Genomic DNA, 23,830 nt, shown 5'->3' with positions numbered 1-23,830 from the left:
TCTCACATTAAATGGAATCATAGTATGTGGCCTTTTCTGTCTGGCTGCTTTCACTTAGCATAAATTTTCATGGTTCCTTCATGTTATAGGACGTATAAGTACTTCGTTTTATTGCTGAAAAGATTCCATTGTATGGCTGTACTGTTTGTTCATTAGTTGATGCACATTTGAGAAAATTGAGGTTTTAGTTGATCACATTCATGCCCTAAACAAAATTGGCATCTACTGGTAAGGAAGCAGGGATGGCTGTTGGCAGGCAGCAATGTCTGCCCCTGTACAGAAATGAACTGGAATCTGGCCTTCTTCATTAATTCATTTAACATTTTAAAAGTTCTATCAGATACAAGAGGAAGTGCAGTGATTGTGAAGAATCTTAGTGGCTGTAGGAAGTGTCCAGTCAGCTTGGCTTTTAAGTTGTGAGTACTGCCATTATTTGAGGAGAAAGCTTGGTAGGAATTACTACCTAACATTCTAGTCTCAAGTTTTAGTTTTAGTTTTAGTTTCTGCCACCACATTATAGATGTGGGCTTGAAGAGATACTTATGTTCTCAATAGTTAGCATGCAGTATCTACCACCATGTGACTTTTTTCTATGATCTATCTATAGGACCTAAGTCACATTTGCTTGTATGTCTCCACTGAAAGTCTTATTAAAAGAGCTTAAATGTTAATGATTTGTCACATGAATTTATTAAGTACACTGTAATATGCCGTTAGATGATATTTGCATTCATATAATATTTTTTATTTGGGAATCATTAAGGAACCAGGTTACATTGTTTGCATTTGTTAGGAGTCCCTCTTATAATATTTTTTTATTTTTTTATTTCTTTTTTATTTCAAATTAATATGAGGGTACAGATTTTTAGGTTACATTGTTGTCACTTCCAAGGTAAAGTTCCACTTGTAAAAGAGCCCCTCACCCAGAGGGCATATGTAGTATTTTTCAATTTTTGAATTGACACAGTGTTACTTAATATACATCTAAAGAATACTTTAGAAGTTGTCTGCATAACTTACAGAACAGGATACTGTGCTGGAGATTGTGGTGGACTTCAGGAGGAACTGGTCTTGGGTCCCGGCTCTAGCAAGCAACAGAGTTAATGTCTAAATTCCTCTAGCCCCAACTTGGCTCAAGCCAGAATGCGTCTGACTTGATCATAATCTCTTGATAAGTCTGTGTTTAAGTTTTGGGTTGGACTCTCTAGGCAGTGTCCCTCTGACCTTTGCTTCCCCCCACTTCCCCAGGAAGACCCAGATGACTTAGCTGAAAAGACGAGGGCAGCTTTGTTTGACCTGACAGGAATTCTTGTCAGCTAAGCAGACTCTTGTCTTGTGGTAAGTACCTCCTTATAGTCCTCTCACCTCTTCTGGGAAGGCAAGCAAAAGGAGACAGGGGCCTGGCACTGCTGGATTTGTGGAAACCTGGTCCGGCTTCACACTGAGAGGTTTCCTCTTCTCCCCCTTCCTCTTTGGCCACTCTGGGCCTCTTCCCATTCTGTAGTGTCCCCTTATTGCCCGCCCCACCGTCTGCTCATTCATGTATCATAGGTTCCTCTTAAAGAAGCCTTCATTCTTTCCACAAGATGTGAGATGCTTCTCATGCATCTGAACAATAAGATTTAAAAGTAGATGTGAAGATTGTTTTCTTCCATAGCCATGTTAGCACCGCATCACATTTTTAAGATGAAAAGGGAGTAACCTAACTCTTACTTTACAAATGAGGAAACTGAAGTCAATATCACTTTCCAGACACAAGATGGAAAATAGGCTTTTTTTTTTCATGTTGGTGTGTTTTACTCTAGGAAGGGGAATTAATTTACTGGAGTACCACACTTGTGTAGGGGATGTTTTGATATATTATCTGCCAAGTGAACAAAAGTTAATTTTACTTATTTTAGGTCTGTGGGCAGTTTGGTATTAGCAGAGCATAGTGTTCAAGGCAGAGAGTGGCAGGACAGAAGTGGCAGATAAGCCATGATGGCCTAACATATTCAAAAGTTTAGACTTTGTTCTGGAGGTTATGGAAATTCAGTAAACGGCTTTTATAAAGGAGTGACGCGGTCACATTTGTTTTAGTATTATTAGTGGCAGGTGGCTGTTGCTTACTATGCCCCAGCCAGAGTACTAATTATATGTATTATCTCGCTTAATCTTTACAACAATCCTGTGAAACAGTATTGTTAATCATTTCCATGTTCTAGTTGAGGAAATGAAAGTTGAGATAGGTGCACAGGTGGTACACAGCAGAGTCTCACCAGAGCACTGGGGAGAGGACACTGTACCATTGGGATGAGGGAAGGATGGGGGGGCAAAATGGGTTAGGAGACCTTACTTGGTGGTCTCACCATTATTTTTTTCATTTTTGTTTTTTTTTATTGTTGGGGATTCATTGAGGGTACAATAAGCCAGGTTACACTGATTGCAATTGTTAGTTAAAGTCCCTCTTGCAATCATGTTTGCCCCCATAAAGTATGACACACACCAAAGCCCCACCCCCTCCCTCCGTCCCTCTTTCTGCTTCCCCCCATAACCTTAATTGTCATTAATTGTCCTCATATCAAGATTGAGTACATAGGGTTCATGCTTCTCCATTCTTGTGATGCTTTACTAAGAATAATGGCTTCCATTTCCATCCAGGTTAATACGAAGGATGTGTAAAGTCTCCATTTTTTTTAATGGCTGAATAGTATTTCATGGTATACATATACCACAGCTTGTTAATCCATTCCTGGGTTGGTGGGCATTTAGGCTATTTCCACATTTTGGCGATTATAAATTGAGCTGCAATAAACAGTCTAGTCACAAGTGTCCTTATGATAAAAGGATTTCTTTCCTTCTGGGTAGATGCCCAGTAATGGGATTGCAAGATCAAATGGGAGGTCTAGCTTGAGTGCTTTGAGGTTTCTCCATACTTCCTTCCAGAAAGGTTGTACTAGTTTGCAGTCCCACCAGCAGTGTAAAAGTGTTCCCTTCTCTCCACATCCACGCCAGCATCTGCAGTTTTGAGATTTTGTGATGTGGGCCATTCTCACTGGGGTTAGATGATATCTCAGGGTTGTTTTGATTTGCATTTCTCTAATATATAGAGATGATGAACATTTTTTCATGTGTTTGTTAGCCATTCGTCTGTCGTCTTTAGAGAAAGTTCTATTCATGTCTCTTGCCCATTGATATATGGGATTGTTGGCTTTTTTCATGTGGATTAATTTGCGTTCTCTATAGATCCTAGTTATCAAGCTTTTGTCTGATTGAAAATATGCAAATATCCTTTCCCATTGTGTAGTTGTCTCTTTGCTTTGGTTATTGTCTCCTTAGCTGTACAGAAGCTTTTCAGTTTAACGAAGTCCCATTTGTTTATTTTTGTTGTTGTTGCAATTGCCATGGCAGTCTTCTTCATGAAGTCTTTCCCCAGGCCAATATCTTCCAGTGTTTTTCCTATGCTTTCTTGGAGGATTTTTATTATAGTTTCATGCCTTAAGTTTAAGTCCTTTATCCATATTGAATCAATTTTTGTGAGTGGGGAAAGGTGTGGGTCCAGTTTCAGTCTTTTACATGTAGACATCCAGTTCTCCCAACACCATTTATTGAATAGGGAGTCTTTCCCCCAAGGTATGTTCTTGTTTGGTTTATCGAAGATTAGGTGGTTGTAAGATGTTAGTTTCATTTCTTGGTTTTCAATTCAATTCCAAGTGTCTATGTCTCTGTTTTTGTGCCAGTACCATGCTGTCTTGAGCACTATGGCTTTGTAGTACAGACTAAAATCTGGTATGCTGATGCCCCCAGCTTTATTTTTATTACTAAGAAGTGCCTTAGCTATACGGGGTTTTTTCCTGTTCCATACAAAACGCAGAATCATTTTTTCCAAATCTTGAAAGTACGATGTTGGTATTTTGATAGGAATGGCATTGAATAGGTAGATTGCTTTGAGAAGTATAGACATTTTAACAATGTTGATTCTTCCCATCCATGAGCATGGTATGTTCTTCCATTTGTTAATATCCTCTGCTATTTCCTTTCTGAGGAGTTCATAGTTTTCTTTATAGAGGTCCTTCACCTCCCTCATTAGGTATATTCCTAGGTATTTCATTTTCTTTGAAACTATGGTGAAGGGAGTTGTGTCCTTAATTAGCTTCTCATCTTGACTGTTATTGGTGTACACAAAGGCTACTGACTTGTGGACATTGATTTTATATCCTGAGACATTACTGTATTTTTTGATGACTTCTAGGAGTCTTGTGGTTGAGTCTTTGGGGGTTCTCTAAGTATAAGATCATGTCGTCAGCAAAGAGGGAGAGTTTGACCTCCTCCGCTCCCATTTGGATTCCCTTTATTTCCTTGTCTTGCCTAATTGTATTGGCTAGAACTTCCAGTACTACGTTGAATAGTAAAGGTGACAGAGGACAACCTTGTCTGGTTCCAGTTCTAAGAGGAAAAGCTTTCAGTTTTACTCCATTCAGTAAAATATTGGCTGTGGGTTTGTCACAGATAGCTTCAATCAGTTTTAGAAATGTGCCACCTATGCCTATACTCTTCAGTGTTCTAATTAGAAAAGGATGCTGGATTTTATCAAATGCTTTTTCTGCATCTATTGAGAGGATCATGTGATCTTTATTTTTGCCTCTGTTAATATGGTGGATAACGTTTATGGACTTGCGTATGTTAAACCAGCCTTGCATCCCTGGAATGAAGCCTACTTGATCATGATCAATGACTTTTTTTTTTCCAGCCATATTTTTATTTACAGTTTGTGTTCAATGCAAATCAACTCCATAACATGAGAAATTACTATGAATCAAAGCATAAATACACAAACACAATATACAATTCAAAATAGTTGTATGGCATTCAGGTACAAAGCAAAGGGAGTGTTCATTCACACACACAGTAGCTTCAGATCTGTCCCGTCTGTCTAGTTGTTCCCATGTAGGTTTCTAAAGATGGAAAAAGAATGACTTTGGTCACCATGACTACTGTGGCCATATCAGATATTGGAACATCTAAGCATCAGTGTGTGACCATGCGAACAAAAGTTTTCATGGAGTGTCTGTTTTTCAAAAGGTTTCTGTGTATCCAGGCAGTGGTAAAAGATTTACTGCAGAATCAAGCCTACTTTTAGGCTTAGAACCAGGTTCTAACTATCTAAAAATATTGACTGATTAACAAAAAGGTGTTCCAAATGTGGCTATTCTGACCCAAAGTTGTCGTTGATTTAAGAAAAAAAAAATATTTACAGAAAGAGTATAAAAGTTTTTGCAAATTTAATGAAAGTTAGCTTCCAGTCTTAACTTTTCCAAATACTTAATTTACACCTTTGGCTCCTTCAGATCTTTGCCTTATTTAATTTCAAGATTTGTAATTTTGCCTTCAAAACAGATCCTTCCTTAAATTATAAAAAGTATTCAACATATGCAGAAATAAAACTCACTTTGACATTAGTTGAAATCAATGCAATTCTATCTACTCTTTGGAATCAGTTCAGCTAAAAGGACCTGGTGCTCTTGTTGAATGGCAATAGATTCAAGGAAATGCCTACCACTTGACTCTATAAGGATACGCAAGAGTTACTCTGGATGCTTGGCCTTGGGGGAGATTCCAATCCTTTATTGCTCTGGCACATGTCAATTATTACATAAAAGGTCAAATGCAATGTTAAATCCAAAGCCTCAGAGGAAAAAAAGTGTTCAGGTCCCAAAAGAACAGTGATAGCTTAACAATGTAAATTTTCATCTAGAGTATATTGGCGGCATTAAATTAGTACTGCTGAAACAATACACTGAGGATTTACAGTTCCTTCTAATGTACATATAAATAGAATCATGGAAGCTTTTTTATATTACCTGTTTTTATGGCCTTATAGAACAAATGAACCAAATGAAAACTGAACCCCCATTCCACATCATATCCTTTATTTCTAGACAAAGATACATAATCTATTCTTATTTTCTCAGTAGTTTTAAGTGTCCGTATTTCTTAAGCCACATTCAAGGAAATCACATTTTTGCTAATTTTGGATGTTGCCACTCTTCCTCTTGTACATGAAACTCCAGCAGCCTTAATACTGGCAATCCATCATCTAGTCAAACCCTTCACTTGTTCTTCAAACCAATCCATTTGGGTTCTCAACATTTTCTGTGTTAATCAAAGGAGGTGTGGAATTAGTAGATTCGATGAAGACCTGTTTTTTCCTTGCCACACTGGACTTCTAGATGCCGTTTGGATTGGATTTAGAAGATGGGGAAGTACAGATGTTTCTTGGCCTGAGTCTCTTAACAGCAGAGATGTAGTAGAGAGAGCGAGACCATGAGGACACCGGCTGCAGGGCACTGCCACCTGCCTTGGTGGCATTAGCTGGATTCGCGGCAACCAAGGTACTCTGGGAGGAGTTACTTGGAATTGTTACGGTTGTTTGATTTGAATAAATCTGTGTGGGTAGGAGCAGTGCCAGGAGCAGCAGCCCCAGCCCGAGCCTGGCCACCATCGCTCTGCCCACGTCCCCTCCGTCAGTGTGCGGCGCGTCTCTCGGGATGCTGGCTGCGTGGAGAACCGCTGGCTCCGCGCGGGCGCAGGCAAGATCATCAATGACTTTTTTGATGATAAGCTATAATCTATTGGCTAGGATTTTGTTGAGAATTTTTGCGTCTATATTCATGAGTGAGATTGGTCTGAAATTCTCCTTTTTGTTTGGGTCTTTTCCTGGTTTTGGTATCAGGTTGATGTTTGCTTCATAGAATGTGTTGGGGAGGATTCCTTCTTCCTAAATTTTTTGGAATAATTTCTGCAGTACAGGAATAAGCTCTTCCTTGAAGGTTTGATAGACCTGGACCAGGGCATTTTTTGGTTGGAAGATTTTTTATTGTTTCTTTGATCTTAGTGCTTGAAATTGGTCTTTTCAGGAGCTCTATTTCTTCCTGGCTGAGTCTAGGGAGAGGGTGTGATTCCAAATATTGATCCATTTCCTTCACATTGTCAAATTTCTGGGCATAGAGTTTCTGGTAGTATTCAGAGATAATCTCTTGTATCTCTGTGGGATCAGTTGTTATTTCCCCTTTATCATTTCTGATTGAGGTTACTAGAGATTTTACTTTTCTATTCCTCGTTAGTCTGGCCAATGGTTTATCTATTTTATTTATTTTTTCAAAAAACCAACTCCTTGTTTCATTAATTTTCTGAATGATTCTTTTGTTTTCAATTTCATTGATCTCTGATTTGATTTTGGATATTTCTTTTCTTCTACTGAATTTGGGCTTAGATTGTTCTTCTTTTTCCAATTCCATAAGATCTCTTGTGAGATTGTTGATGTGGTCTCTTTCTGTTTTTTGAATGTAGGCATCTAAAGCGATGAATTTTCCTCTCAAAACTGCTTTTGCACAGTTTTGATGTGGTCTCTTTCTGTTTTTTGAATGTAGGCATCTAAAGCGGTGAATTTTCCTCTCAAAACTGCTTTTGCACAGGTTTTGGTAGCTTGTGTCTTCATTGTTGTTATGCTGAAGGAAGTTAATGATTTCCTGTTTTATTTCTTCCTTCACCCATCTGTTATTCAACAGAAGATTGTTTAATTTCCATGCCTTTGGGTGGGGTCGAGCATTTTTGTTAGAGTTGAGTTCCACCTTTAGTGCCTTATGGTCTGAGAAGATACAAGGTAAAATTTCAATTCTTTTGATTCTGTTGATACTTGTTTTGTGTCCCAGGATATGATCAATTTTGGAGAATGTTCCATGGGGTGATGAGAAGAATGTATATTCTTTATCTTTGGGGTGGAGTGTTCTATATGCATCTATCAAGCACAGTTGTTCTAGGGTCTCATTTAAATCTCTTATATCTTTGTTTAATTTCTGTTTAGAGGATCTGTCCAGCTCTGTAAGAGGAGTGTTAAAGTCCCTGTTATTATGGTATTATCAGATATCATATTGCTCAGACTGAGTAAGGTCTGTTTCAAGAATCTGGGAGCATTTAAATTGGGTGCATAAATATTTAGAATTGAAATGTCTTCTTGTTGTATTTTTCCCTTGACCAATATAAAGTGACCATCTTTGTCTTTTTTGACTTTGCTTTCAATCCACATGTATCTGAAAATAAGATTGCAGCTCCTCTTTTCTTCTGAATTCCATTTGCCTGAAAAATTGTCTTCCAACCCTTGAGTCGGAGCTTTAATTTGTCTTTTGAAGCCAGGTGTGTTTCTTGCAGACAGCAAATGGATGGCTTGTGTTTTTTAATCCAGTCAGCCAATCTATGTCTCTTCAGTGGGGAATTCAAGCCATTAACATTTATTGAGATAATTGATAAGTGTAGTATTCTATTCGTCTTATTTGGTGAGAGTCCATTGCTTAGTTTTATCTTTTGCATCAGTGTGGAGGTTAGGTTCTGTCCTTTAATTTCTGAGTTCTTACTTTGCTGCTGATCCATTGTGGTGGTCAGTGTGCAGAACAGGTTGAAGTATTTCCTGTAGAGCTGGTCTTGTTGTGGCGAATTTCCTCAATGTTTGTATATGCATAAATGATTTGATTTCTCCGTCAATTTGGAAGCTTAGCTTAGCAGGGTACAGAATTCTGGGCTGAAAATTGTTCTGTTTAAGTAGATTAAAGGTAGATGACCATTGTCTTCTTGCTTGGAAAGTTTCATTAGAGAAGTCTGCGGTCACTGTGATGGATTTGCCCCTGTAGGTCAACTGGCGCTTACTCCTGGCAGCTTGCAGAATCTTTTCTTTTGTCTTGACTTTGGACAGGTTTGTCACAATGTGTCTTGGAGAAGCTCGGTTAGAGTTGAGGCGACCTGGGGTCCGATATCCCTCTGAAAGCAGTGTGTCAGAATCTTTGGTGATATTTGGGAAATTTTCTTTTATAATATTCTCTAGTATGGCTTCCATTCCTCTGGGGCATTCTTCTTCCCCTTCTGGAATTCCTATAACTCGTATGTTGGAACGCTTCATAAAGTCCCATAATTCTGACAGTGAATGTTCTGCTTTCTCTCTCTTCTTTTCTGCCTCTTTTACTATCTGAGTTATCTCAAGAACTTTGTCTTCTACCTCTGAAATTCTTTCTTCTGCATGGTCTAACCTGTTGCTGATACTTTCCATTGCATCTTTAAGTTCCCTAATTCACTGTTTCAGTTCCTTCAGCTCTGCTATATCCTTTTTATATTCTTCATATCGTTCGTCTCTTATATGATTCTGTTTTTGGATTTCCTTTTGGTTATTTTCCACTTTATTAGCAGTTTCCTTCATTGTTTCCATCATTTCTTTCATTGCTTTGAACATGTGTAATCTAAATTCCCTTTCTGTCATTCCTAACATTTCTTTATAGGTGGAATCCTCTGCAGTAGCTACCTCATGGTCCCTTGGCGGGGTTGTTCTGGACTGGTTCTTCATGTTGCCTGGAGTTTTCTGCTGATTCTTCCTCATGAGTTATTTCTTTTATCTGTTTCCTTGCCCTAATTTTCCTTTCACTTCCTCTTGCTCTTTAAGTTCTTGTGCCTGTGGACTAAGGTTTACAGGACCAGAAGGGTCAGAATGTTGAGGAGCAAAAAAGGGATGAAAGAAAGGAGGACCGAGTGATAAGAAAAAAAAAGAAAAATAGAGAAAGGAGAGGGGGTGGGTAAAAGGAATATTGACAAAAAGAAGAGAGGCACAGAAAGAGGGAGACAGAGCAATGTAGGTGTACAGTAGGGTACTTTGACACAACCTTTAAAAAAAAACCACCTTCTGGGGGTGCCCAGTTGGGTGGTTCCCTTGAGGTCAGCAGCTCTTTGCTAACCTGATCAGACACAGTACCCCACCTCCACCAAGTAGAGAGGAAAGACAAAAACGCTATAAATCAAACCAAAACAAGCAAACAGAAAACTTTACGGGATAAAATTGGGTGAAAAACCAAATAGTAGCGGTAGAAACACTAGCAAAAATGAAGTTCTAGTTATTGAAAAAGGCAGCAATGGGAAATTATACTTAAACTAGAAAAATTGAGAAAGAAAAAGGATCTGTATGGAAAAGGTTGAAATTAAAAAACAAAACAATATCAACAACATCAAAATAAACAAAAAACAACCAAACCAAAAAAAAAAAAAGAACAAGAAAAAAACACAACCAAAAACAAAGCAGTATGTATATGTTGTTGAATATTGTCTGGGCAACACGTGGTCTTCTGGGGTATGAGATGTTAATCACAGTTCTGATACGACTGGAGGCTGCTGATTTCTCAAACCCCAGCAGGTAGACATCCTAAATATCTCTTCAGCCCACTTAAAAGGCACTTTGAACTTGTAAACTTGCTGAGCAGAAGCGTTTGCAGGAAAGTGCTTGTCGCTGGAATCACTGCTGAAGTGGCTATCCACTTACCCAGTGTGCCAAAACCAGTCTCACTCTGCCCCTCAGGGTTAGGGCTGCAGGGCGGCTCAGACCCCACACTTAGGCTACTTGGTCTCTGGGTTACCAGCTCCCATCCGATTCTAGCTCTGCGACCCTGAGGGCGGAGCTTGCCGGGGCAGATCGCTCACAATGGCTCCCTGTGACCCACAGCCAAACACTATTAGCTCCGTCTGGCTTAGCGGCTCAGACTGGGGCCCTAGACAACGGCCATAGTTCTCCGCACTCCCGCTCCGGCTCTCCCCAAGGCAGTTCAACTGAGTGCCAAGTCCAAAGACACCAAAACAGTTCCCAGGTAAGGCCTTTCTAGTTTGCAGTCTCGCTGCTACTGAACTTACAGTTGCGGGCTGGTTTAGACGGATTGAACACGCGACCACTTGCCATTTTTCCACTGTTTTAGTCCTCCTCTTGGGGTCCAGAAGTCTCTTGCTGACTCCCTGTATCCTCACAGGGTTGATGATAGGCAGATCCCACCAGCCAGAGATGCCTGGAGTCCTATGTCCCCAGACTCATGGTGCCCAGATTCAAGGAAGCTGTTACTCGGCCACCATCTTGCTCCGCCTCCGGTCTCACCATTTTTAATGACATAAGAGAGAGTATGTTGGTTCAGAGTGGGAGGAAGGGTAGGAACCTGTAAGCATCCTAAGAGTTTGAAGCCTTTACTGTGGGAAATTTGAAAGGGAGTGGGCCAAGCACAAGTAAAAGTGAACCAAAAACAAGTAAAAGTTGGAGACAGAATTTGTAGTGGTACTTCCCTGGTTTGGTTCTCCATGAATTTGGTGTAGCATCTGCTGTTGACAAAGACTGGATTAAATAAGGCAAATGTTCATTTCTCTTGTCACAGTACAAAGGGGGCAGGGTGGCTCATTTTGCAGTACCATTCAGTGTCCCGTTCCCTTCCAGTTTGTTCTGCCACCCAGTCAGCTGTGTCAGTAATGAGGCTGTATGGCCAGTGCTGGCTCTGCACCACAGCAGTGTTCCAGCTCCTGGAAGGAGGCAAGAGCAGAAGTGAAAAGCAAGTTATTTGCTTTTGGATAAATGATAGAGACCTTGCACACATCATTTTTGCTTACATTCCATTGGCAAGAATTTAGGGACCTCACTGAAAGGACATCTGAGAAAGGGATCTAGCCAGGCAGCCATGTTCCCGAGTACGGCTCTATTACTGTGGGAGAAGAGAATAGATGGGGGTGGAGAGAGAGCTAGCAGTCTGCCCAGAAGAGAAGGCGAACAGGGGAGTTAATGGAGGATTGGAGCTTTTCAGGACAGGTGTGAGGACTAGAGCAGTGTTCTTCAACCCTTTTTACCTCATGGCACACTTGAACCTTTATTAAATTTCCACAGTGCACATACATTATGTTGATCCGAAAAACTTTTTTTTTTTTTTTTTGCATCATGCTGGTTGAAAACCACTGGTCTAGGGTGCTGTTGCGATGTCATTCAGGTGGCTGGTCATGAGCTCCAGCTGGGCAATAGAGTTGGCGGGATGTTGAGGCTGTGCAAAGTAGTTGTGAGACTAAAGGGGGAGGTGATTGGAATGGCATCGGCAGCTTTGGGCAAGAGTAGAATCTACGTGGAAGTCTAGACGTGGCTTAGTTCTGGGAGATGACAAGATAGGTTAGGAGGTGGATGTGGTGCGCCAGTCACAGAGCCGTCAGACTGCCATCCCAGCACACAGTGCCTTCACCATCTGCCACATGGCTGCTCCTCTGTGGGTCTTCCTCCCTATTCAATGTGATAAATCTGTTTTCCTTACACACACACGTGTACATCCTTAAGCCTTCACATGGATCCTTCCCCATCATGTAATGTACTTGCTGTCAGTCTAGGTAACTCCCTCACCCATAAGCCCCCTACCCATGAGGCTGTTCTCAATCCCCAGCGTCCTCTTTGTTTTTGTCCACCTGGCAGCCAGTTTCTTCCTCTGCTTATTTTATAGTTTGTAACTTAAGCTTGCGTAATGCCAGGCTGGGCCTTTCTAACCCTACACATGTACACTGCATATCTACTGCAACCCGGTAACTGCATTGCCTATTTTCATATCAGATTCCCAAGATAGGTAATCATATTGGCCCCACTGCTCACATCTTTTCCCACCAGATTGTGGCTAGCCTGTGCCTTCGCACCCATCAGCTGATGAAGTCACATGCAGGAGAACAGAATAGACAATGGGGGCCCTAACCTAACTGCTGCCCTTGCTAGGTTCTGCGCCAGGGCCCACCCAGCAGGCTCAAAGGAATTCTGCCCTATTGTTGATTTATCTTCCTGCTAGACCTTGGATGTGGGAGGGGTTTTTAGAGTTAACAATACAAGTTGAATGTTTTTCCTTACCATTCACGAACAGTAATTTTATACTATACTAATGTGGTTTGATCAGCTGGTTCAGGATTTGGCCATTGTTCTGTTTATTAAACTGGAATAACTGAGTAGCTCTGCCAAGCCCTGTCCTCACAGCCTGATGGGTGGTGGGGAGGCGTGGGAAGGTGGCAGGGGACACGTAACCAGCAGTAATGGTACAGTGCATATGGGAGGACAAGCTCTGATGCTGTGACCATACCCATGGTTCTAACCCCACAGAGCCTTCCTAAAGGGGCTTGCAAAACCTGGGAAGCTCAGGGACATACCCTGTTTTCCCGAAAATAAGACATCCTCCGAAAATAAGACCTACTGACAGGAAAGATAAGACATCCTCCCTGAAAATAAGACCTAGCGCAACTTTGGGAGCACACCTTAAAATAAGACACTGTCTTATTTTCGGGGAAACGGTAGGAGTGGCATCCCCAGAGCAGAAGTGGCCCCCTGCCCTAAGGGATAACTGCCTGTGGGATGAAATTGCTGCTGGGGTTTGCATGCACGGTAATTGGACACATCTAGCCATCTGCTCAGATAACTCACCATCCCTTCTGTCCTTGAGTTTGGTTTTCTAGTTAGCTGCAATGGTGTGGCAAGAGACTGCATCTCTGAACTTCATGCCACCCTGGTCCAGGGTGTGACTGAAGCTTTACACATACCTTGGAGTTGAGCATCATCCTGAAAGTAATGAAAACTACTTGTGGTATCAATAGGAATCCGTCAGCCTCCCTCACTTCGTCCTCCCTATTTTTATTATAACTTATTTGTAAACCCCACCTTTTTTATCTAAGAATATTTCTTGGGAAGCAAATGATCTATTTTTACCCTGTGATAAAAATCAGAAGTACCTATCTTGTGAAAAACTGCATCACTTTAGGTCAAGGAGGGCTTTTCCTTCTCAAGTTGCTGAGAGGGGTTTGGCCAAGCCTCCAGTACCAGAGAGCTGAAGTGGTTTCCAGGGCAGGAGCTGAGAGGCTGGGCCTGAGGTGGTCCCACCAGAATGGATCTCCCACAGCCTCCCAGAACTGGGCACAGGCTTTGGCCCTGATCTCAGGGAAGTCCTCATGAGAAGTAGCCCCTCTCATGCTCCCATCCTGTTGTCCAGAGGCCCTGTTCACCTTTCATCCCCTCTCAGGAAAACAGACATCTGCTCTCTTCTCTGAGGCTTCCCAGGCATGAGAAAACACACTCTTGGCTGTCACACGTTCACCCAGTGCTTGCCTCCGTTCAGATGACAATCCAGTGCCACTCAGAGTGAGACCTCCCTGGGTTTCTCTCCTCTCACCCCACCTGTACTCAGTCCACTGTTTCTTAGTCTGCCTCTGAATCTGTCTCTTCTCTTCCCTCCACTACCCCTGTGGTCCAGGCCTGCATCATTCCTGCCTAGACAGCTACAGTCCTTCCTCACACTCCAGTCTATTCTCACTACTGCCTGAGCTGTACTGCGATGGGCTCCTCCTGACCGGGGCCTGTCTGGGCCATCAGAGTGGGTGAGGATGGACAAATGGAGACCCCCACGTGCTGGGCAGGAGTCCCAGAGGAAATTGCACAAGAAGCATCACCTCCCTGCTCTGGAAGATGTGAGTGAGGGGAGAAAGCCTCAGGAAACAAACCAAGGCCAGGTTACCTACACCATGCAGACGCTTGCTGAGCTGGGGGCTGTGGGGAGAATTCCCAGAGGAGAAGCTGCTACTACCCTGTTTCCCCGAAAATAAGACAGTGTCTTATTTTAAGGTGTGCTCCCAAAGATGCGCTAGGTCTTATCTTTCCTATAAGTAGGTCTTATTTTAGGAGGATGTCTTATTTTCAGGGAAACAGGGTAGCTGTGTGGTCAATCACCTGTAGGCCTCGGGGTCCTCAGAACTCAGAGAAAAAGGATGGACGACCCCGGCATAACTTCGGGCTCATTTTCTAAGCAGTAGGCTTGACCGTGGTCCCTCTAGACTTTGTGCAGTGCTCTGTCCAGTTGGTGTCCATGGACTATCCCCACTGTCCTCAGTGCCCCACTCTCTGCTCCTTTAACCATGCTCTGTCTCGGTCTAGTCAGCAGCTCTACTCTCCCGAGAGCTCTTGGGACACCCTCTCCTTTTTCAGAAAAGTACCTCCTGTGAATACTGTCGCCCCTCCCACCCTGAATCCCTGGGGCCTTGCTCTCTGTCTGGTCTGCTCTGCGGTGATTTTCCCAGCTGTGGTTGCACGTTCTGTCTACTGTGCACGGGGCCATGAGGTGCCTCCACTCTTCACAGGTGTCTCCCCTGAGCTGAGCCCAGTGCCCTCACTGTGTGTGGCTGAGGCTCCAGTCTCCACAACAGCCAGCTTCAGTGGCCTGTCCTCTTGACCCTGCCAATCATGGCACCCTGCTTAAAACCCTCCCTTCCTTCAACACTTCTCTCTTGGGTCTGGTCTTCTCACCCATCAGTGCAGGCTTCCATCTCCCTCCCACCATCCCTAGCTTCTCCCTCCGTGTCTGTCGCTCAGGAATCCCTTCTGTGCTGAGATACCGCACTATGCCCAGCACTCCCACACCTGGGTCTCTGGCCCCGGGATCTTCTGCATATTTCTTCGTAGACATCGCACCCCTGTATGTTGCTCAGCCACCTCAACCCCAACACAACCGACTCTAGACCCATCCTCTCCCTCTTCTCAGCCCTCCACCAGGGCCACCCAGGGAGCCGCCTTCACTCCTGTGGTTCTTTCTGAGTCATCCAGGAGCAGAAGGTGGGGGTCCCTCCCAGAGGCTTTCCAGCCGCACACCCTCCCTGAAGTGTCTGCAGGGTCTGTGGGGCCAGACTCTGCTCCCATTGGCCTCCTCCCCCAGACTTGGGCAATAACATCCTTTTGGGCCTCCAGCTCCCATTTTCTTCCCAGTGCTACACTGGCTGCCAGAGTTGCCTTCATTTTCCTGTTTTGAGTATCAGTCAAGCATTTATTTCAAACATTGTAAAAAATTGTCATGAGAAATGTTTTCCTTCAACATCACATGAGCAAAGACGCAGGTTTTTGCCTGTTACATTGTAAGCTCTTTACATAAAGAAGAACCACTCTACCCTCTCCTCTGCAACTTCCTCTAACATGTAGGTTTATTAAATACAATGATTTTTTTGGAGTAAGAGAGTAATTTTACTGACCAGAAAAGGTAATCCTGCTACTACTACACTGAGAGACTTATGGAAGTCCTTATTCCAAGAGTTCCTACTGACAGGAAAAAACTTAAATGTATACAAAAGGCTTAGAGAAAGGTATGCCAGACACAGATCTGTTTTCTTTATTTTTTATTTTTTTATTTTTGAGACTGAGTCTATGTTGCCCTCAGTACAGTACTGTGCATCATAGCTCACAACCTCAAACTTCTGGGTTTAAGTGATTCTCTTGCCTCAGCCTCCCAGTAGCTGGGACTACAGGTGCCCGCCACAATGCCTGGCTATTTTTTGTTGCAGTTGTCATTGTTGTGTAGCTGTCCCAGGCTGGGTTCGAACCTGTCAGCCTCAGGGTACATGGCTGGCACCGTAACCACTGTGCTACAGACGCTGAGCCACAGATCTGGTTTCTAAGACACACACTCCCAGAAGAACAGCGAGAAATGGACTAATTCTTAATGTTGCCCTAATGGCCATGTGTTGGGAGTTTTTCTGCCAACCCACTGATGGAGTTCCTTTCCCCCAGATGTGTCCTTATGGCTTTGCACAGGGTCTGGCTCATAATGCCTGTTTAATTTACTCAACCTGCGTTTATTTATGGTTTATACATAATCCAGCCTGAGTCTCTAGAGTTGCTTTTCTAGTAGTGGTGACAACTGTATCCCATGGCCCTGATCTCTGCATCCAGACCCGAGACCACAGGGTGCCTGCTAGGGTTGGGCTACAGCCTGTGGCCATGAGCCACTGAGGAAATGACCCATGACCTAGACATCACCCCCTCCCTGGTCTGATTCACTGGCATGAACATCACCTAGAATGTCATTCTGAATAGGTGACACTGTTCGCTGACCTACCACGAAAGGGAGGGCCCAGCAACTGCCAAGGGATTTCATGACAAATGGCCTTCCCTTACTTTTTCCCATCCTCAGAATTAGGTTCATGATACAATTTTTTTTTAAGCTTAAGAAATTTTTTTCTAGTGAGACTAGAAAGTACACACTGCCTTTGTTAAAAATATGCTTTCTCATCTAAACTACCAAGAAGTTGCCTTGAAATTGTTTTTGAATATCTAAGCAAAATACATGTTTATAACTGTATATTGCTACAATTAGTATTTGATTCACTTCCTGATGTCTGGGAGAAAATGCCAAGCCATAGGTATAGGATCAGGGCTTATTGTTGGGTTAATTAACCCCTAACAATAAAAGAGAGAGAAAAATATTTTTAAAGGCTGATATTGCTCCTTTCTATTTTATCTTCCATTTCTCTTAACCTCTCTTTAATATTTTTACTCCTTTTTTACTTTCTGTACTACATGCTGGGTAGTTTTTTCTAATAATCTACCTTCTGATTCATCAATTATTTTTTCTAGCTGTGGCCCTTCTACTGTTCCAGGGGTCCTCAAACTGCGGCCCACGGGTCACATGAGGCAGTGTGATTGTATTTGTTCCCATTTTTGTTTTTTTACTTCAAAATAAGATACGTGCAGTGTGCATAGGAAATTGTTCATAGTTTTTTTTAAAAACTATAGTCCGGCCCTCCAATAGTCTGAGGGACAATGAACTGGCCCCCTGTTTAAAAAGTTTGAGGACCCCTGGATCCATCTGGGGTTAGCCAGGCACAGGGGTTCACACCTATAATCCTAGCACTCTTGAAGATTGCAGCAGGTCTATCACCTGAGCTCAGGAGTTCAAGACCAGCCTGAGCAAGAGCAAGACCTCATTTGTACTAAAAATAGAAAACCTAGCCAGGTGTTGTGGTAGGCATCTATAGTCCCAGCTAGTTGGAAGGCTGAGGTAAGGGGCTCGCTTCAGCCCAAGAGTTTGAGGTTGCTGTGAGCCATGACTCCAGGGCACACTACCCAGGGCGCAGAGTGAGACTTTGTTTCAAATGACACCACAGTATTCTACCCAGGGCACAGAATGAGACTCTGTCTCAAAAAAATAAAAAATAAGAAAAGTGAAACTGTCAGCCTAGCTGTGTAATTTTCTCCAGAGATATTAATTTGCTTATATGGACAAGTACATAGAAGGCAAGCAACTGGGTTAACCAAGGATGGCATTTGGCCAGGTGAGTGTTTGTAAGAAATGGAGACAGGAGAGACCTGAGAGTATTGGCAATGCAGTGACTGTTGTAAGGGACTAACGCTGATCGAGGTGGGAGCAAAGAGAATGCTAAACACATATGAAAAGTGGTGAGATCAGTTACGGGCTTGAGAAGGACAAGGATGGAAAAGGCCAGCACGTAGCATGACTGGGTAGAGTGCCACGGTGTTGATTCAAACAGTCGCACTCTGTGCCCCGGGTAGAGGGCCGTGAGTGCCACGGTGTTGATTGAAACAGTCGCGCTCTGTGCCCCGGGTAGAGGGCCGTGAGTGCCACGGTGTCGATTGAAGCAGTCGCGCTCTGCCCTGGGTAGAGGGCCGTGAGTGCCACGGTGTCGATTGAAACAGTCACACTCTGCCCTGGGTAGAGGGCCGTGAGTGCTATGGCATCATAGCTCACAGCAACTTCAACCTCTTGGACTAAAGCAATCCTCCTAGTAGCTGGTCCTGCAGGCACCACCACCATGCCCAGCTAGTTTTTCTATATTTAATAGAGACAAGGTCTCATTCTTGCTCGGGCGGGTCTTGAACTCCTGAGCTCAAGTGATCCTCCCACCTTGGGCTCCCAGAGTGCTAGAATTACAGGCATGAGTTTCACTTGGCCTGGTTTCACTTTTTAAAGTGTTTTATACTATGAGTATTTTTAGGCATGCTCACAGATTTATCATTTTCATGAGGCAGATTCAATGTATCTTGTCTGCATGCTTCTGTCTGGAGTGAGTTTCCTTCTCTGCCTGACATGCTCCTTCCTGGGCTTACTTTAGTGCAGGTCTGTTGTTGAATTCTTACTTACTCATTGTAAAATGCATTGATTTCTGCCCAATTTTTGATGGTATTTTCACAAAGTATAGATATCTAGATAGATAGCTTCTTTTATCATTTTGAAGACGTCGTTTTTACAATTCTTTACAATAAGAAGTCAGCTGTTTGTCTTCTTTTTGGTCCTTTGAAGGTAATAATCTTTTTTATCTTTCTGCACTTAGGATTTTTTGCTAGAAAATCTTTGGTTTTCACCAATTTTATTGGGTTTTTAATTGTGATTCATAGAACTTCTTAAATCTGGCTTGATATTCACAGAGCTTGGGTTCAATGATGTTTTCTTTTGTATTATTTTGAAATGACATGTAATTGTACATATTTGTAGGGCATGTATGATCAAGTCAGGGTAATTAACAAACCCACCACTTCAATATTTACCAGTTCTTTGTGTTGGAAACATTTCAAATCATCTCTTCTAGCTATTAGAAATTATGCAATAAATTGTTAACTCTAGTCACCCTACCATGCTATAGAATGTCAGAGTGTATTTGTCTGTCTGCCTTTACTCTTGTAACCAGCTTCTCTCTGCCACTCTTCCCCCTACTCTTCCCAGTAACCACTTTCTATTCTCTCCTTCTATGAGATCAAACTTCTTAGCTTCCCTACATAAATGAGAACATGAAATGTTTGTCTTTCTGTTCCTGGCTTATTTTACTTAACATCATAATGTTCTCCAGCTTCATTCACGTTGCAGAGAATGACAAGATTTTGCTTTATATGTCTGGATCATATTTAGTGGTGTACATACGGCACATTTTCTTTATCCATTCATCTGTTGATTGACACCGAGGTGGATTCCATTTCTTGGCTATTGTGAATAATGCTGCAGTGACTGTGGGAGTGCAGATAGCTCTGTAACATGCTGATTTCCTCTCTTTTGAATGAATACTCAGTAGTAGGATTGCTGGATCATATGGTAGTTGTATTTTTCATTTTACATGAGGAAACTCCATATTATTTTCCACAATGGCTATACTTATTTACGTTCTCACTGACAGTGTACAAGGGTTCCTTCCCCTTCTCGACATGCTCACCAGCATTTGTTGGTTTTTGTCTTATTAATAGTCATTCTAACTGAAGTTTGATAATATCCATTCTGATGGGAGTGAGATGATAAGTCATTGTGGTTTTGATTCGCGTTTCCCTGATGTTTAGTGATATTGGGCATTTTTTCATACACCTATTGGCCATTTGTATGTGTTCTTTTGAGAGATGTCTCTTCAGATCATTTGCCCATTTTTTAATTGAATTATTTGATTTGTTGCTCTGGAGTTCCTTCTATATTCTGAATATTAATCCCTGTGGATTAATCCTTGTTGGATTAATAATTTATATATTTTTCTCCCATCCTGCAGGTTGTCTCTTTGCTCTGTTCATCCCTTTGTTGTACAGAAGCTTTTTAGTTTGATATAATCCCATTCATTTATTTTTACTTTTGTTGCTTGTACTTTTTAGGTTTTGTCCATAAAATCTTTGCACAGACCAAAGTCCTCAAGCATCCCCCCCTAGTTTTCTTCTAAGACCCTCATAGTTTAGAGTCTTACATTGAAATCCTTAATCTATTTTATGTTGTTTTTTGTATGTAGTAGAAAATAGGGGGTCTAGTATCATTTTCCTCTATATAAATACTCAGTTTTCCCAACATTTTTCTTTTCTTTTCTCTTCTCTCTCTTTTCTTTTCATCGCCCAGGCTGGAGTATAATGGTATGATCACAGCTCGCCACAGCTTCAAATTCCTGAGCTCAAGCGATCCTCCAGCCTCAGCCTCCCCAAGTAGCTAGGACTACAGATGCCTGCTAACACATCGGGCTAATTTTTTTTAAAATATGGGTCTTGCCATGGTTGCCCAGGCTGGTGTCTAGCTCCTTCTGGCCTCAAGCTATCTTTCCTCTCCAGCCTCCCAAAGTGCTGGGATTACAGGTGTGAACGCCTCCTCCCTTTTCCATTTATTACAAACACTACCAACCACCACAGTGTCAAGCTCTCTTCACTATTTATACAGGACTATGAGACTCTTCCCTCATTTCTTTTCTGACTTCCTGTTATCCTGCCTGCCCACCTGCTTGCCTGGCTTCCTGTCTCCCTTTTCTAACTCTCGTCCCTTCCTCCCTCCTTTTTCTTTTTTTTTTTTTTGAGACAGAGCCTCAAGCTGTCGCCCCGGGTGGAGTGCTGTGGCATCACAGCTCACAGCAATCTCCACCTCCTGGGCTTAAGTGATTCTCTTGCCTCAGCCTCCATAGTAGTTGGGACTACAGGTGCCCCCCACAATGCCTGGCTATATTTTGGTTATAGTTGTCATTGTTTGGTGGGCCGGGCTGGATTCAAACCCGCCAGCTCACATCCAGCCACATCCAGTGTATGTGGCTGATGCTGTAGCTGCTTGAGCCACAGGTCTGAGCCATCTCTCCGTTTCTTTTATTCGACAAACACTACCAATCACTGAAAGTGGTGGTGGATCTCAGAGAATAAGTACACATGAGCAGGAACAGCAGTCAGGCAGCATGGGTGGGGTTGGAGGGGCAGGGTATGGGGTTGCCAGGAAGGCTTCCCAAGAGCTGAGTTTGCAGGAAGAAGAGTTGTCCAGGAGAAGGGGGTCTGAGGGTGTCTTCCAGCCAGAATACATACCATGTACACAGTCCTGTAGGGACACCACAGGGCTACACATTCAGAAAATGACTCACTATGCCATTCTTATTTTACATCTTAACCCTTGAAGATATGCAGTGCAAGTTGTAATACCCTTATTTTGTAGATTCAGAAACCGAGGTGCAGATAATCCATTCCACAGAGCACTTTGAGAACCCCAGTCTGCCTGGCCGTATAAAAGAAGCTGACAGTAAAGAGCCCTGGACCAGCAGCCAGAGCAGAGGGGGGACAGGCTTCAACCTTCAACAGAGTCTGGACTGTTGATTATTGTACTGGGCTGGTCATCTTCATTGCAGGATGTTTGAGGCTAGAAGTGATGGAAGCCTTTTTATTTAGAATGATTAGAAAGTCATAGAACCTACTGGAGATTCCCAGGGATGAAGGTGTTTTCTGCTTATACCCTCTGTTGTATAAGCAGAAAAGAAATAAATTGTTCAAAGAAATAAATTAATCACAAGTAATAAATACCCCTGAAAAGTATGCAGTGCTCCATGGACAAAAAAAAATAGAATGATCCCAGCCACCCAAGCCCGCACAGAGCATCTGGGACAGCATTCTGAATGGACGGCTGGAGGACTTCTGAAGCTGAGTTCATGGCAGCTTTCTGTTCCTTCTCTGATTGATCTCACAGGTCCACAAAAATAGCCAAGTTTTCTAAAGGTGTTTGACTCATACCTTAATAACACTGAGAAAACATCCATGTTGCCCATGATTATTTTTATTTATTTTTATTTTTTTATTTTTTGGCCGGGGCTGGGTTTGAACCCACCACCTCCGGCATATGGGACCGGCACGCTACTCCTTGAGCCACAGGTGCTGCCCACCCATGATTATTTTTATTTGGGATGGATTGGGGGCAGTTACGGAGATGGGGAGCATGAAGCCTTCCAGCTGCTCTTTGGTACTGAACCTTAGCTCAAAGATAGCAGATGTGACAGCTCATGAGCTGGCTGTGGGACCCAGTCATGGGTGGGGTGGTGAGGACCTGCTCTGCTGGACACCAGCCCGAGGCCTGGAAGGAAGCTGGTGGAGGATGACTGCCCTGGCTCTGGGACTTGGGACAAATCCCACGACCACTCCAAGTGTCCTCATGGAGAGAATTGACATAGCAGTGTGAATTACCTGGATTACTGATAGGATTCAGCGTGAGGGTGTCAAACATTACTCTTACACTTTTTCTTGAGCAACCCAAGAACCTAGTGGAGTGAACCCTGGAGGTGAGGAGATATGCTTCTAAGAGTTCCTGGCAAGCCTGAGAATTCTCAAAGCCTCCTGCTTTGTCTAAGTTCAAGGAAGTTTGCTTTTTCTTTGTTTTATCTATAATTAACATAAAAATGTTGCATTATTCAACTTTGTCCCCCTCTCAAATCTTTGAGCAAAAACTGATGCCAAAATTAAAAAGCGCCCTGAGCACAGAGCTGGGGCAGGGCCGTGGGGGTGTGGGCAGCCCAGTCCAGCAAGCTGAGTGATGGGAGAGCCTTGGCAAGCCTAAAAGCACGTACATGTGCTGACTGTTTTATTGCTACAACCCCAGGAGAGAAGGTGTGAGCTTGAGAGACTGGCTGGGTCTTACCTGAGAGGTTAGACAGGTACTCAGATGGGCAGATCAGTGGGACTCCCTGGGCAGCATGGCCAAGCTCTGAGTACAGAGCTCCACTCAGGATGCCGGCCTTCCTCGGAGCTGACACAGCCTTGCCATGCCAGGCCTGGGGAAAGCCTGGCAATCTCAGCTTCTGGTGATAAGAATGTCACATCTGTCAGCACTGAGCTCCAGGCTCCTGTGGGATTAACAGACCAACTCCACGTGGCCCTGGAGGGCTGAGCTAAGTTCTGATTGTGCTGTGCCAGACCATGCTCCTCAGCACGAAGGTATATTTGCCAAAAAGTGTAAAGGCCTCAGAGGTGAGGTCCTAGAATCTCAGAATGTCTTCCTCCCAGGCCCTTTGGTCTGTGAAGTGACTACAGAAGTGGTGCTGGGTATTCTTGTTTCTTCCATGAGCAAGTATCTGAGGGCCCCAGTACAAGGAGCCCCCTTTCCACCCCGCAGCCTCCTGGCTGTATTCCCAGCTGAGGGAAACTGCAGATTGGAGCGCTATGGGCCATACAAGCAGAGGTATACCACAGGGTGTGGGTGCCAATGTGAACAACAACTCAGAGCCTGCGTTCAGCTCCTGGCATGGTAGTATAGGTGTCTTTGTTTGAAGTTTCTTATAGGTTTCTTTGTCTTAGGTGTTGTGGCCTTGGTGGACCCAGCCACACTCTTCCCACCAGGGTTAAAGACTTTTCCATCACCGTCACTGCCGCTACCACCTGCCCTCACTGGCCTCCACTCACCGTCACTGTCATCCTGCTCCCCTCACTGTCACTGTCATCAGCATTGCCTCCTGCACTGTCACCATTAACCATCATCACTGC

General features: G+C 43.2%; 1 long non-coding RNA gene across 1 annotated transcript; it reads right to left on the bottom strand.

Moving 5' to 3' along the window:
- Window positions 1–11,219: 11,219 nt before the first annotated feature.
- LOC128592651 (uncharacterized) lies at window positions 11,220–23,106 on the bottom strand. Its single transcript, XR_008381960.1, has 3 exons — window positions 22,989–23,106; window positions 13,253–13,387; window positions 11,220–11,343 (listed from the first exon to the last, which is right to left on the bottom strand). It is a non-coding gene; the product is annotated as an uncharacterized LOC128592651 (long non-coding RNA).
- Window positions 23,107–23,830: the final 724 nt, after the last annotated feature.

This window comes from Nycticebus coucang, chromosome 8, assembly GCF_027406575.1.
Source record: "Nycticebus coucang isolate mNycCou1 chromosome 8, mNycCou1.pri, whole genome shotgun sequence".
Taxonomy (NCBI): domain Eukaryota; kingdom Metazoa; phylum Chordata; class Mammalia; order Primates; family Lorisidae; genus Nycticebus; species Nycticebus coucang.
This window is presented reverse-complemented; position numbering and strand designations above follow the sequence as displayed.